Raw genomic sequence first — 13,503 nt, forward strand, 5'->3', positions numbered from 1 at the left:
ATATTTACATTTTTCTAGTTGTTATCCAATGATGATAGCCATCTTTTCAGATACTTGTTGGCATTTGTATACCTTCTTTGGAGAAATGTCTATTTAATTCTTTTGCACTTCATTCATTCATTCCAGTATAATTAACATACAGTGTTATACTAGTTTCAGGTGTACCATATAGTGATTCATCAATTCTATATATTATTCATTATCTTATCATCAAGGTAAGTTTACTCTTAATCCTCTCCACCTATTTTATCCATCCCCTCACCCACCTACCCTCTGGTAACCACTAGTTTGTTCTCTTAAGAGTGTTTTTTTTTTTTTTACTTTCCCCCCCCTTCATTTGTTTTTTGAGTTCCACTTGCAAGTGAATCATATGGTATTTGTCTTTCTCTGATTTATTTCACCTAGCGTTACACCCTCTAGACCCATCCATGTTGTTTTATAAGCGGCAAGATTTCATTCTTTTTTATGGCTGAATAATATCCATCGTGTATATATACACCACACCTTCTTCATCCATTCATCCATCGATGAACACTTGGGTTGCTTCAATATCTTAGCTATTCTAAATAATGTTGTAATAACATAGGGAGGGATGCATATATCTTTTTGAATTAATGTTTTCATATTCTTTGGGTAAACTCTTAGTAGAGGAATGAATGGATCATATGGTAATGCCATTTTTAATATTTTGAGGAACCTCTATTCTGTTTTCCATGGTGACTGCACTAGCTTGCATTCCCACCAACAGTGCACAATGGTTCCTTTTTCTCCACATCCTCACCAACATTTGTTGTTTCTTGTGTTTTAGATTTTAGCCATTCTGATATTTTGTTAATGGTTTTGACTTGTTTTCCTAATTAGTGATGATGAGCATCTTTCCATGTGTCTGTTGGCCATCTGTATATCTTTGTTAGAGAAATACCTATACATGTCTTCTGTCCATTTTTTAATTGGATTTTTTTTTTGGTGTTGAGGTGAACAAGTTCTTTATGTATTTTTGGATATTAATTCCTTATTGGATATATCATTTGCAAATATCTTCTTCCACTTAGTAGGTTGTCTTTTAGTTTTGTTGATGGTTTCCTTTGCTGTGCAGAAACTTTTAATTTTGATGTGGTCCCAATAGTTTAATTTTGTTTTTGTTTCCCTTGCCTTAGGAGACATATCTAGAAAATGTTGCTAAGGCCAATGGCAGACAAATTATTGCCTGTGTTCTTTCAGGATATTTATGTTTTCAGGTCTCACATATAGGTCTTTAATCTACTTTGAATTTGTCTTTGTGTATGATGTAAGAAAGTGTTCCAGGGCAGCTTGGAAAGATGGCAGGATAGGAAGACTCTGAGCTCATCATACCCCATGTTTTCTTAAAAAAAAAAAAATTTTTTTTAACCCCATGTTTTCAACTAGATATCATCCACATCCCAGTCAACAAACCAGGAGCGATCTAAGTATTGGCAGAAAAAACTCCACAACTAAATATAGAGAAGAAACTGCATCTGAAAGTTTTGGAAAGTTTGGAGCTGCGTTTGTGTGGAGAGAGCAGAGAAATGGGCCCTCACACCAAGGAGCTCACACAGGGAAGACTAATCCCTATAATTTTTGGCTTTAAAAATCAGAGGGGCTGAATTCCATGAGTTTATAAAACCAATGTTACTAGGAGTCTGGAACTTTAAAAGCCTGCTAAGTCAACTCACTTATATGTTGTCTACAAGAGATTCATTTTAGCACTAAAGGTACATGAAGATTGAAAGTGAGAGAATGGAGAAACATTAATCATGCGAATGACTGTTAAAAGACAGCTAGAGTAGCAATACTTATATCAGACAAAGTGGATTTTGAAACAAAGACTGTAACAAGAGACAAAGAAGGACACTATATAATAATAAAGAGGACAATCCAACAAGAAGATATAACAATTGTAAATATTTATGCATGCAACCTGAAAGCACCCAAATACATGAAATAGTTAATAACAAACAATGAACTAATCAATAACAATACAAAAATAGTAGGGGACTTTAATACCCCACTTACATCAGCATCATCTAAACAGAAAAAAAATCAACAAGGAAGACAATGGCTTTGAATGACACACTGGGACAGATGGATCTAACAGATATAGTCACAGCATTCCATCCTAAAATAGCAGAATACACATTCTTTTCAAGTGCACATGGAACATTCTTCAGACTACTCACATAATAGTGCACAAAAGAAACCTTATCAAATTCAAGAAAATAAAAAAAAAAATCATACCATGCATCTTTTCTGACCACAACACTATGAAACTAGAGGTAAATCACAGGAAAATATCTGGAAAGACCACAAATACATGGAGGTTAAATAACATGCTACCAAACAATGAATGGGCCAACCAAGAAATAAAAGAAGAAATTAAAAAGTACATGGAAACAAATGAAAATGAAAACACAATGTTCCAAAGCCTTTGGGATGCTGCAAAAGCTGTTTGAAGAGAGAAGTTTCTGGCACTACAGGCTTACCTCAAGAAGCAAGGAAAATCTTAAACAACATAACCTATGGACTTTATTATGTTGAGGTATGTTCCCTCTAAACCTACGTTGTTAAGAGTCTATCATAATGGATTTGTATTTTGTCAAATGCTTACCTAATCTATCGAGATAGTCATATGGTTTTTATCCTTTTTCTTACTGATGTGTATATCATGTGATTGATTTGTGAATATCGAACTACTTTGATTGCCATTTGACCTAGGTGAATGATTTTTTAAAATGTATTACTGGATGTGGTGTGCTAATATTTTGTTGAGGATTTTTATATTTATGTTCAGAGATATTGGCCTGAGGTTTTTTTGTTGTTGTTGTTTTAGTGTCTTTATGTGACTTTGGTATCAGGAATGAATTTGGAAGCTTTCCTTCCTTTTCTATTTTTGGAATAGTTTGAGAAGAATGGGTATTATTATTTTTTATTTATTCATTCATTTGAGACAGAGAGAGAGAGAGAGAGAGAGAGAGAGAGGCAGAGACACAGGCAGAGGGAGAAGCAGGCTTCATGCAGGGAGCCCAATGTGGGACTCGATCCTGGGTCTCCAGGATCAGGCCCTGGGCTGAAGGCAGGGCTAAACCACTGAGCCACCCAGGCTTACCAGAAGAATAGGTATTAATTCTTCTTTAAGTGTTTGGTAAACATTAAATGTAATATTTGGTAACATTTTAATTACCTTTTTAAAAAAATTACTTTTCTGTTTCTTGTCTGATTGCTGTGGCTAGGACTTACAGTAAAATACTTTTTGAAAATCTTAGGGAATTTCTTGAAATAAGTAAGAAAATTTACAAGTCATTACTTAGTTCAGCATAGTAAATATGAGAAGATAATTTATACTATTATATAAGAATTATGAGATAGAGAAAACTATCCTCAATATCTAGAAGAAATATATCAAGTGCATAGCAGTATGCTACCAGTTTCTCCATATACCTAGAAGACTAATGGCTAATGAAATAGCACATCGTTTTTTTGTTGAACTCAACTGGGCTTTAGAGTCCTGTCACCAGAGCTCCGAGCAACCAGGCACAACTGACTGAGGTAACATGTTAGGTGAAATGCATTTGTCATCCTGTCCTTGAAAACATTTACAAAAACACATTAGGTGAAGCAGAATTGCTCAGACATGCCACATTGAGAAAGTCATTGCTGCAATTTCATAATGATTACAAGCATATTAAACTCACCAAGGAATCTTCCCAGAAAGACATTATTTAACAGATTAATCTAGCACTTCCTAAATTGATTTGGCCATGGAATGCTTTGTTATATTGTTCCTACTCTAACACCATGAAATTTTTATGAAATAGATATTTGAAATATTGAAACAGCTCTCTGATACTTCCCATATGATGATCATTTATAACATTGCTGTCAATTCCCTGAAAAATGTTAGTAAGCTTTATTTTATATCTTAATATGTAGAATTTGGTCTTTACAAAAACATTTAATTTTTAAAGGTTAAAAAACGATATATTTTTTATTTAAAGATTTCGTTTATTTATTCATGAGAGACACACACAGAGAGAAAGAGAGAAAGAGAGAGAGAGAGGGAGAGAGAACACACAGGCAGAGGGAGAAGCAGGCTCCATGCAGGGAACCTGACATGGGACTCGACCCTGAGTACCCAGGATCAGGTCCTGGGCTGAAGAAGGCGCTAAACGACTGAGCAACCTGTGCTGCCCAAAAAACGATATATTTTTAAAGATACAAGAACATTATCGTATCTTCAAGCCAGGAGTGAAAATTTCCATAGTATGAGGAAATTCTAGAACACTATTCAATTTTTAGTGACTATTTTAAACCAAAAAATGAAAAAAGATTGAATAGTTAAACAAAAGGGAGGTCATTAAAAATAGGGTATCTGGGGATCCCTGGGTGGCTCAGCGGTTTAGCGCCTTCCTTTGGCCCAGGGCGTGATCCCGGGATACCGGGATCGAGTCCCACATCTGGCTCCCTGCATGGAGCCTGCTTCTCCCTCTGCCTGTGTCTCTGCCTCTCTGCCTCTCTCTCTCTCTGTGTCTCTCATAAATAAATAAATAAATATATATATATAAATATATAAATAAATAAATAAATAAATATATAAATAAATAAATAAATAAATATATATATTTTAAAGGATATCTACCTACTATTTTATACAAATGAGGAACTCAGGCCCACTACCTAAAGATTGGCTGTCATTATTCAGGTGCTTACCTAGATATGGTTTTGGCATTTATCAAAGCCATTGAGTATTTATCAAATTGATTCTTTTCAAGAGATTATAGAAAATAAACCAAGTCATTAAACATCATAGTAACGGTTGCTATGAACATGTAAGTTTGCTAAGCGTTTTTTAAAAATATTTATTTATTCATGAGAGACACACAGAAAGAGAGAGAGGCAGAGGCACAGGCAGACGGAGAAGCAGGCTCCATGCAGGGAGCCCCATGTGGGACTCGATCCCACGACCCCAGGATCATGCCCTGGACTAAAGGCAGGTGCTGAACCGCTGAGCCACCCAGAGATCCCCTGGTTAAACATTTTATTATTATTATTATTTTTTTGTTAAACATTTTAAAGCTTAATGTTTTCACTCGCAGGTATGTGTGTTCACAGGAGTATCTGTTAAAAGAATTCAGTGTAGTAGGTGGGGTAGCAATACTTCTATCAGACAAAATAGACCTTAAAACAGACAAAAGACGATGGAATAGGAAGATCCTGAGCTCCACTCTCACGGATACAACTATTTAGTACCCACATCAGTATAAGTAGCCCAGAAAATGACCCTGAGACAAAACAGACTCTCCACTGCTAATTGTAGAGAAGAAGCTACTTTAAAAATGGTAGGAAGGGCAAGGCATGGTCAGGAACCACTGTCTGCAGTAGGGAGGGACACCATAAGCACAGAGGAGAAAGAGGAGCAGACCAGGCCAGGCACCAGCGACCCACATTGGGAAGACAAGTTTCCATAACATCTGGCTTTGAAAACCAGAGGGGCTTAACTTGGAGAATTCTTACAATCAATGGGCACAACGCAAGAAACTTAAAAAAACAATAAACAAAAAAACCAAAAACAAAACCAGTGCCTTGGCTTTAGGAGAACAAGAGGGCAATAGGAAACGGAGTACCTGACCTTGAAAAGACAGCATAACAACCTCACTGAGATATAGCATAGAAACAGCAGTTTGAAAAAACACTCCTTAGGAAGGAGATTTATTTATTCATCTCAAAATGTGTGCTGGAGAGGCAGAGAAATTTAGGAGATTTCTCCAAGAACAAAAGAGCTGGCAGGCACGATTTCCTTCCTCTGCCCCCCCAGCACAGATACACAGACATCTGTGGGAACCAGAGCACACTCCCACCTACCTTGCTAACAACGTACGTGTACCCATACTCTCCTGTAGAGCAGCCCCCTATAACCTGTCATCTGTAGGAGTTCTCCAAAGTGGCTCCAGGTCACTTCCTACAGCACAGTAAGGGATTTTTAACACCCCAGATCATCCAAGTAGAAATCAGTAACAAAAAGAGTACTTTTGAAGGATACATCGGATCAGATGGATCTAATAGGTATATTCAGAACATTCTATCCTAAAACTGCAGCACGTACATTCTTTTCAGATATACATGGAACATTCTCCAGAATAGATCATGTTAGGCCACAAAACAAGTTTTCAACACATTAAAAAAAGACTGAAGTCAGGGGATCCCTGGGTGGCTCAGTGGTTTAGCGCCTGCCTTTGGCCCAGGGCGTGATCCTGGGGTCCCGGGATCGAGTCCCACATTGGGCTCCCTGCATGGAGCCTGCTTCTCCCTCTGCCTGTGTCTCTGCCTCTGTCTCTGTGTCTCTCATGAATAAATAAAGTCTTAAAAAAAGAAAAAAAGACTGAAGTCATAGCATGCATCTTTTTCCAACCACAATACTATGAAACTAGAAACCAACTAGAAGAAAAGGTCTAGAAAAAACACAAATACATTAAGGTTAAATAACATGCTATTAAACAATAAATAGGTAAACCAAAAAGTCAAAAAGAAAAGAATACAAAGAGACATAGGAAAATGAAAACACAATGGTCCAAAAATCTTTGGGTTACAGCAAAAGTGGTTCTAACAGGGAGGTTTAATTAATTAATTAATTAATTAATTAATTTTAACAGGGAGGTTTATAGCAATACAGGCCTACCTCAAGAATCAAGAAAAATCCCAAACAAATTAAACTTACACCTAAAGGAGGTGTAAAAAAAAAAAAAAAGAAAAAAAGAAAAAACAGAACCTCAAACTAGTAGAAAGAAGGAAATAAGATTAAAGCAGAAATAAATAAAATATAAATTAAAAAATAACAAAACAGGTGAATAAAACCAGGAGTTGGTTCTTTGAAAAGATCAACAGAACTGAAGTGCCTGGGTTGCTCAGTCAGTTGAACATCCAACGCTTGGTTTTGATCATCATCTCAGGATCATGAGATAGACCCCTGTGTCAGGCTCTGTGCTCAGTGAGGAAGTCGCTTGAGATTCTCTCTCTGCCTCTCCCACCCTGCTCTCTCTCACAAATAAATAAAATATTAAAAAAATTCAACAGAATTGATAAAACTTTGGCCCAATTCATGAGAGAGAAAGACTCAAAATCAGAAATAAAAGAGGAGTAACAACAACCAACATCACAGAAATACAAAAGATTGTAGAATATCATGAAAAATTATATGTCAATGAAGTGGACAACCTAGAAGAAATAGATAAATTCTTAGAAACATAACCTCCTAAATAATCAGAAAGAAATAGGCCAATATCTCTGAGGAATGTAGATTTAAAAAATCCTCAACAAAATATTAGCAAACCAAATCCAACAGTACATTAAAAAAATCATTCACCATGATCAGTTGGGATTTATTCATGAGATACAGGTGTTGTTCAATATCTGCACGTCAGTCAACATGATACATCACATGGACAAAAGAAAGAATAAGAACTATACGATCATTTCAATAGACGCATAAAAAACATTTGCCAGAGTACAACATCCATTCATGATAAAAAAAAAAAAACCTTGAAAGTAAGTTTAGAGGGAACATACCTCAAAATAATAAAAGCCATATATGAAAAACCCCCGGCTAACATTATACTCAATGGCAGAACACAAGACAAGGATGTCCACTCTCACCACTTTTATTCAACATAGTACTGGAAGTCCTAGCCACAGCAAGCACACAAGAAAGAGAAATAAAAGGTATCCAATTTGGTAAGGAAGAAGTAAAACCTTCATTATTTGCCGATGACATGAGACCACATATAGAAAACCCTGAAATGCCACTGAAAGTCTACTAGAACTGATAAATGAATTCAATAAGGTCATAGGATACAAAAATCAATTTATAGAAACCCATGCATTTATATATGTACTAATAATTTCTCTTTCTAATCCTTCGTTAAGAAAATAGTCTCATTTATAATTTCACCAAAAGAATAAAATACTTAGGAATAAACTTAACCAAGAAGGTGAAAGACCTGTACTGCCAAAACTATAAAGCATTAATGAAAAAGATTGAAGATGACACAAAGTAGAAAGATATTCTATACTCCTAAATTGGGAGAATATTGTTAAAATGTCCACAACTACCCAAAGTCATCTACAGATTCAATGCAATCTTTATCAAAATAGCAACAACATTTTCACAGAGCTAGAATAAATAATTCTACAATTGGTATGAAACCACAGACGACCCCAAATGGCCAAAGTAATCTTGAGAAAAAAAAAAAGCTAGATTTCAAATTCCAGATTTCAAATATACCACAAGCTGTAGTAATCAAAACAGTATGGTACTGGCACAAAAAACAAATACATTGATCAATGGAACAGAGACGGGAGCCCAGAAATAAACCTATGATTATATGGTCAATTAATCTACATCAAAGGAGGCAAGAATAGGCAATGGAAAGAGGTATAGTCTTCAACAAGTGGTGTTGGGGTAATTGGAGAGCTACATTCAAAAGAATGAAACTGGACCACTTTCTTATGCCATACACAAAGATAAACTCAAAATGGATTAAAGACCTAAATGTGAGACCTGAAACTTAGAAGAGAGCACAAGCGGTAATGTCTTTGACATCTGCAGTAGAAACATTTTTCTACATAGGCCTTCTGAGGCAAGGGAAACAAAAACAAAAACTGTTGGGACTACATCAAAATAAAGAGCTTTTTTTTTTGTGGCACAGCATAGGAAACCATTAATAAGACAAAAGATGGCTTTCTGAATGTGAGAAAATACTTGCAAATGATATCCAAAGTGTGTAGTATCCAAAATATATTAAGAACTTCTACAATTCAACATCTAAATAACAGATTATCCAATTAAAAGTGGGCAAAAGACATGAACTGATATTTCTCCAAAGAAGACATCCAGTTGGCTAACAGACACGTGAAAAGATATTCAACATCAATCATCATCAGGAAAATGCAAATCAACACCACAGTGAGATGTTACCGGTCAGAATGGCTAAAATAAAAAAAAAACTAAGAAACAGCAAGTGTTGGCAAGGATGTGGAGAAAAAGGACCCCTTATGTACTGCTGGGAAAAATGCAAACTGGTGCAGTCACTGTGGGAAACAGTATGGAGTTTCCTCAAATTAAAAATAGAATCAACATATGATCCATTTGTTCCTCTACTAGGAATTCACCCAAAGAATACAAAAACACTAATTTAAAAAGATATATGCACTCCTATGTTTATTACAAGAATACAATAGCCAAGATATGGAAGCAACCCAAGTGTCCATCACTAGATAAATAGATAATGAGGAGGTGGTGTATATATACAGATATACAATGGAATATTATTCAACCATAAAAAAATGAAATCTTGCCATTTGCAACTAGTATAATGCTGAGCAAAATAAGTTAGTCAGAGAAGGCTAAGTACCATATGATTCACTCATATGTGGAATTTAAGGAACAAAACAAACAAAGAGAAAAAGAGATAAACAAAAAACAGACTCTTAAAAATCATAAAACAAACTGATGGTTACCAGATGGGAGATGGGGTGGGGGGATGGCTGAATAGATGAATGAGATTAAGCATACACTTTTTATGGTGAGTATTGAGTAATGTACAGAATTGTTGAATCCTTGTGTTGTACACCTGAAATGAATAGAACACTGTACATTAATTGTACAAGAATTTTGCAAAACCATCTGTCCACTTTTGTGGGACTGCTTGTCTAATCAGAGAAAGAAATCACTATATTTTCTGGTCCTACTCATTAGCCACAAGTACTGTTTCCATTTGCATCTTCTATTCCCGGTGCAAAATCCATTGTCCTCTCTCTTTCTTTACATCTTTGACTCCTTTCCCCAAGACTAATTGAAGATAACCACTGAAAGATTATGACTCTCATATTTGATGTTGGTCCTGCTTAGCCATTTTCCCCAATCCTGTTCAAAATTCACCTTAGACTTGTGACCAACCTCCTATAACATTATTCTGATCCTCAACCTCCTTAAAAGTGAAATGAACAAAACAACAGTCACAATATCTGACTGAAACTCAGGGCCAGGTTTGTTTTTGTTCTGTTTTTGTCCTTCTTCTGAACACTGTACATAAGTTTTGAAAATATGCTAGAAAATTTTACACATATTTTAAGGACATTTGGTATAAATATGGTGGTAGTTTAATTATAAATCTTCCTGTGTTTTCTTTTGAAAGCCATAAGAAAAAACAGATTTTTTAAAAAGATTTTATTTATTTATTCATGAGAGACAGAGAGACAGAGAGAGAGAGGGAATGAGGCAGAGACATAGGCAGAGGGAGAAGCAGGCTCCTTCTGGGGAGCCTGATGTGGGACTCAATCCCAGGACCCCAGGTTCAAGACCTGAGCCAAAAGCCAATGTTCAACCACTGAGCCACCCAGGTGCCCCGGAAAAAACAGATTTTTAAAGCTACAAACTCAATTTTCATAAAAATTCACTAATTCCAAATTGAATAGAAATGTTTTCAAAAGCAGCTGAGGTCAGCAGAATTTTTTGGAAGCCTAGGCAGAGGCAGAAATGAGAATAAGGGCACAACACAGAGGGATGTAGCAGCAACAGTTCCCGGAAATCATCAGCAATAGGAACTTTCCAAATCAGCAGGATCTCATTCTGATTGAGACCTACTTTGGACAGGACTGAGACTGAATAGGTTCCAAGTGCTGGCAAAGACAGAGGAAAGGTGGAAGGTGCCCAGAGGTATCCAGAGTACTAAATATCAAAAGCAGCAACCAAAGCACACTCTTTAGAAATGAAGGGATCACCTTCTCAGGTAAGCACATCATTGTGTAAAGCAATGAAAGGAGTGCAAAATGAATTTAGATAGTGAACCAGGGGAAGCACAGAGGGGCATATACAGTGGTGCCATATTTAAAGGAAAAAAAAAAGAATAAGGGGCAGAAAAATATTTGAAGTAGTAATAACTGAATATATCCACATTTAAAAAGATTATTTATTATTATGGTTTTTAAAGATTGTATTTATTCATGAGAGACACAGAAAGAGAGGAAGGCAGAGACACAAGCAAGAGGGAGAAGCAGGCTCCACGCAGGGGACCTGATGTGGGATGCAATCCCGGGACTCTAGGATCACACCCTGGGCTGAAGGCAGGTGCTAAACCTCTGAGCCACCCAGGGATCTCCTACATCCCACATTTGATTAAAACATTTATCTACAAAACCAAGAAGCTCAACAAACTCTAGGTAGGATAAATTTAGACATATTCACATATACACATCATATTCAAACTGCCAAAAGAGAAAAAGAAATTTTTGGACATAGCAAGAGAGAAATCACAATTCACCACAAAGGATCCCCATAAGATTAACGGCTGACTTCATCAGAAACAATGACGGTAAGGCGGCAGTGGGATGACATATTCAAAATGGTTTTCTTTCAAATTTTTATTTAAATATTAGGTAGCATATAGTGTAATATTGTTTTCAGGAGTATAAATTTAGTGATTTATCACTTACATATAAACGCTTATCCCAACAAGGGCCCTCCTTAATGCCCATCACCCATTTAGCCCATCCTTCCACCCATCACCCCTCCAGCAACCCTGTTTGTTCTCTATAGTTAAAATGTCTTACAGCTTGCCTCCATTTTTATATCTTCTTTTATTTTTCCTTCCCTTCCCTTATGTTCATCTGTTTGGTTTCTTAAATTCCACATTTGAATGAAATCATATGGCACTTGTCTTTCTCTGACTGACTTATTTTGCTTAGCATTGCTTAGCATAAAATACTCTAGCTCTATCCATGTCCATGCAAATGGCAAGATTTCATTCCTTTTGATGGATAATATTCCATGGTATATTCACTACATCTTTACCCATTCATTAGCTGATAGATATTTGGAGTTTTTCTATATTTAAGCTATTATTGATAATGTTGTTATAAACATCAGGGTACATATAACCCTTTGAATTTGTATTTTTGTAGACTTTGTGTAAATAGTAGTGCACTCAAAAAAAAAAAAAACTCAGTAGTGCAATTGCTGGGTTGTAGGGTAGTTTTATTTTTAAATATTTTGGGGGAACCTCCACACTGTTCTCCAGAGTGACTGCATCAGTTTGTATTCCTATCAACAGTGCAAGAGGATTCCCCTTTCTCCACTCCTCACCAAGCTTTGTAGTTTCTTGTGCTGTTAATTTTAGTCATTCTGACAGGTATCAGGTGGTATCTCTTTGTGGTTTGATTTGTATTTCCCTGATGATGAGTGATGTTTAGCATTTTTCACGTGTCTGATAGCCATCTGGATATCTTGTTTGGAAAAGTGTCTATTCATGTCTTCTGCCCATTTCTTAATTGGATGATTTGGGTTTTGGGTGTTGAGTGTGATAAGTTCTTTATAGATTTTGGATACTAGCCCTTCATCAGATGTTATACACAAATATCTTCTCCCTTTTCATCAGTTGCTTTTTAGTTTTGTTGACCATTTCCTTTGCTGTGCCAAAGCTTTTATCCTGATGAAGTCCCAATAGTTCATTTTTGCTTTTGTTTCTTTTGCCTCTGGAGCTGTGTCTAGTAAGAAGTTGCTGCAGCCAAGGTCAAAGAGGTTACTGCCTGTGTTCTTTAGGACTTTGATGGTTTCCTGTCTTATTTACATCTTTCAACCACATTGAGTTTATTTTTTGTATGGTAGAAGAAAGTGGACCAGTTTTGTTCTTTTGCATGTTTCTGTCCAAGCAGGGGAACTTCTTCTCCTTGTGTGACCCAGGGGATCCTCAGAATCACACTGCTTGCTCCCAGATCTACACCCTCCTTTCCCATTGAAGCACCACTAAGCCCATTATGTGCAACACTGGCGATGGCCTGGACTGATGAACCTTCAGAATCTGTGCTCCACTGTTTATAAGAACTTGTGGTATTCAGCTCTACTCTTTTCCCTTGGCTATGGTTTTGGGGAAAAGGGTTCCTTGTGCAATTCCTTGTGTGCAGTTTCTTACTCTTTCTCTCTCATTCCTCTTTCTGTGATCAAGGCCCCCTTCCCACTGCAGCATCCACAGCTCTTCTATCCCCCAAATCCACTCTCTGTAGCTCCTATCTTCCACCATGTGGCAGTTTTCACCCCTCGTTGTGCATTTTTGCTCCCTCAGTCCTCAGATCAATTTCTTGGGGGTTCAAAATGATTTGATATTTACCTAGCTGTATTCAAGGGATGAGGCAAGGATGAGGTCTTCCTATTCCACTGCCATCTTAACTCCTCCCTCAAAGTGTTAAAAGTAAAAAAGTCAACCAAAAATTATACATCCAGCAAAACCATCCAAAAATTAAGGTGAAATGAAGACACACCCAGGTTTTCAAAAAGACTAAGAGAATTTATTGCTAGCAGGTATGCCCCCATAATAACTTCTAAAAGAAGTTTTTCTGCTTGAAAAGAAAGGACACTAGATAGTACCTTACATCCTAATGAGGGAATAAAGTATACTAATAAAATAATTACATAGTGGGTTAGCTTCCTATGGCTACTAT

At 36.5% G+C, this 13,503-nt stretch overlaps 1 pseudogene; it reads left to right on the forward strand.

The window, feature by feature from the left end:
• LOC112921190 (suppressor of IKBKE 1 pseudogene) overlaps positions 1-13,503 on the forward strand; it is a 47,501-nt pseudogene that overhangs the window by 30,209 nt on the left and 3,789 nt on the right.

The sequence above is a fragment of the Vulpes vulpes genome, chromosome 8 (genome assembly GCF_048418805.1).
Source record: "Vulpes vulpes isolate BD-2025 chromosome 8, VulVul3, whole genome shotgun sequence".
Classification (NCBI taxonomy): domain Eukaryota; kingdom Metazoa; phylum Chordata; class Mammalia; order Carnivora; family Canidae; genus Vulpes; species Vulpes vulpes.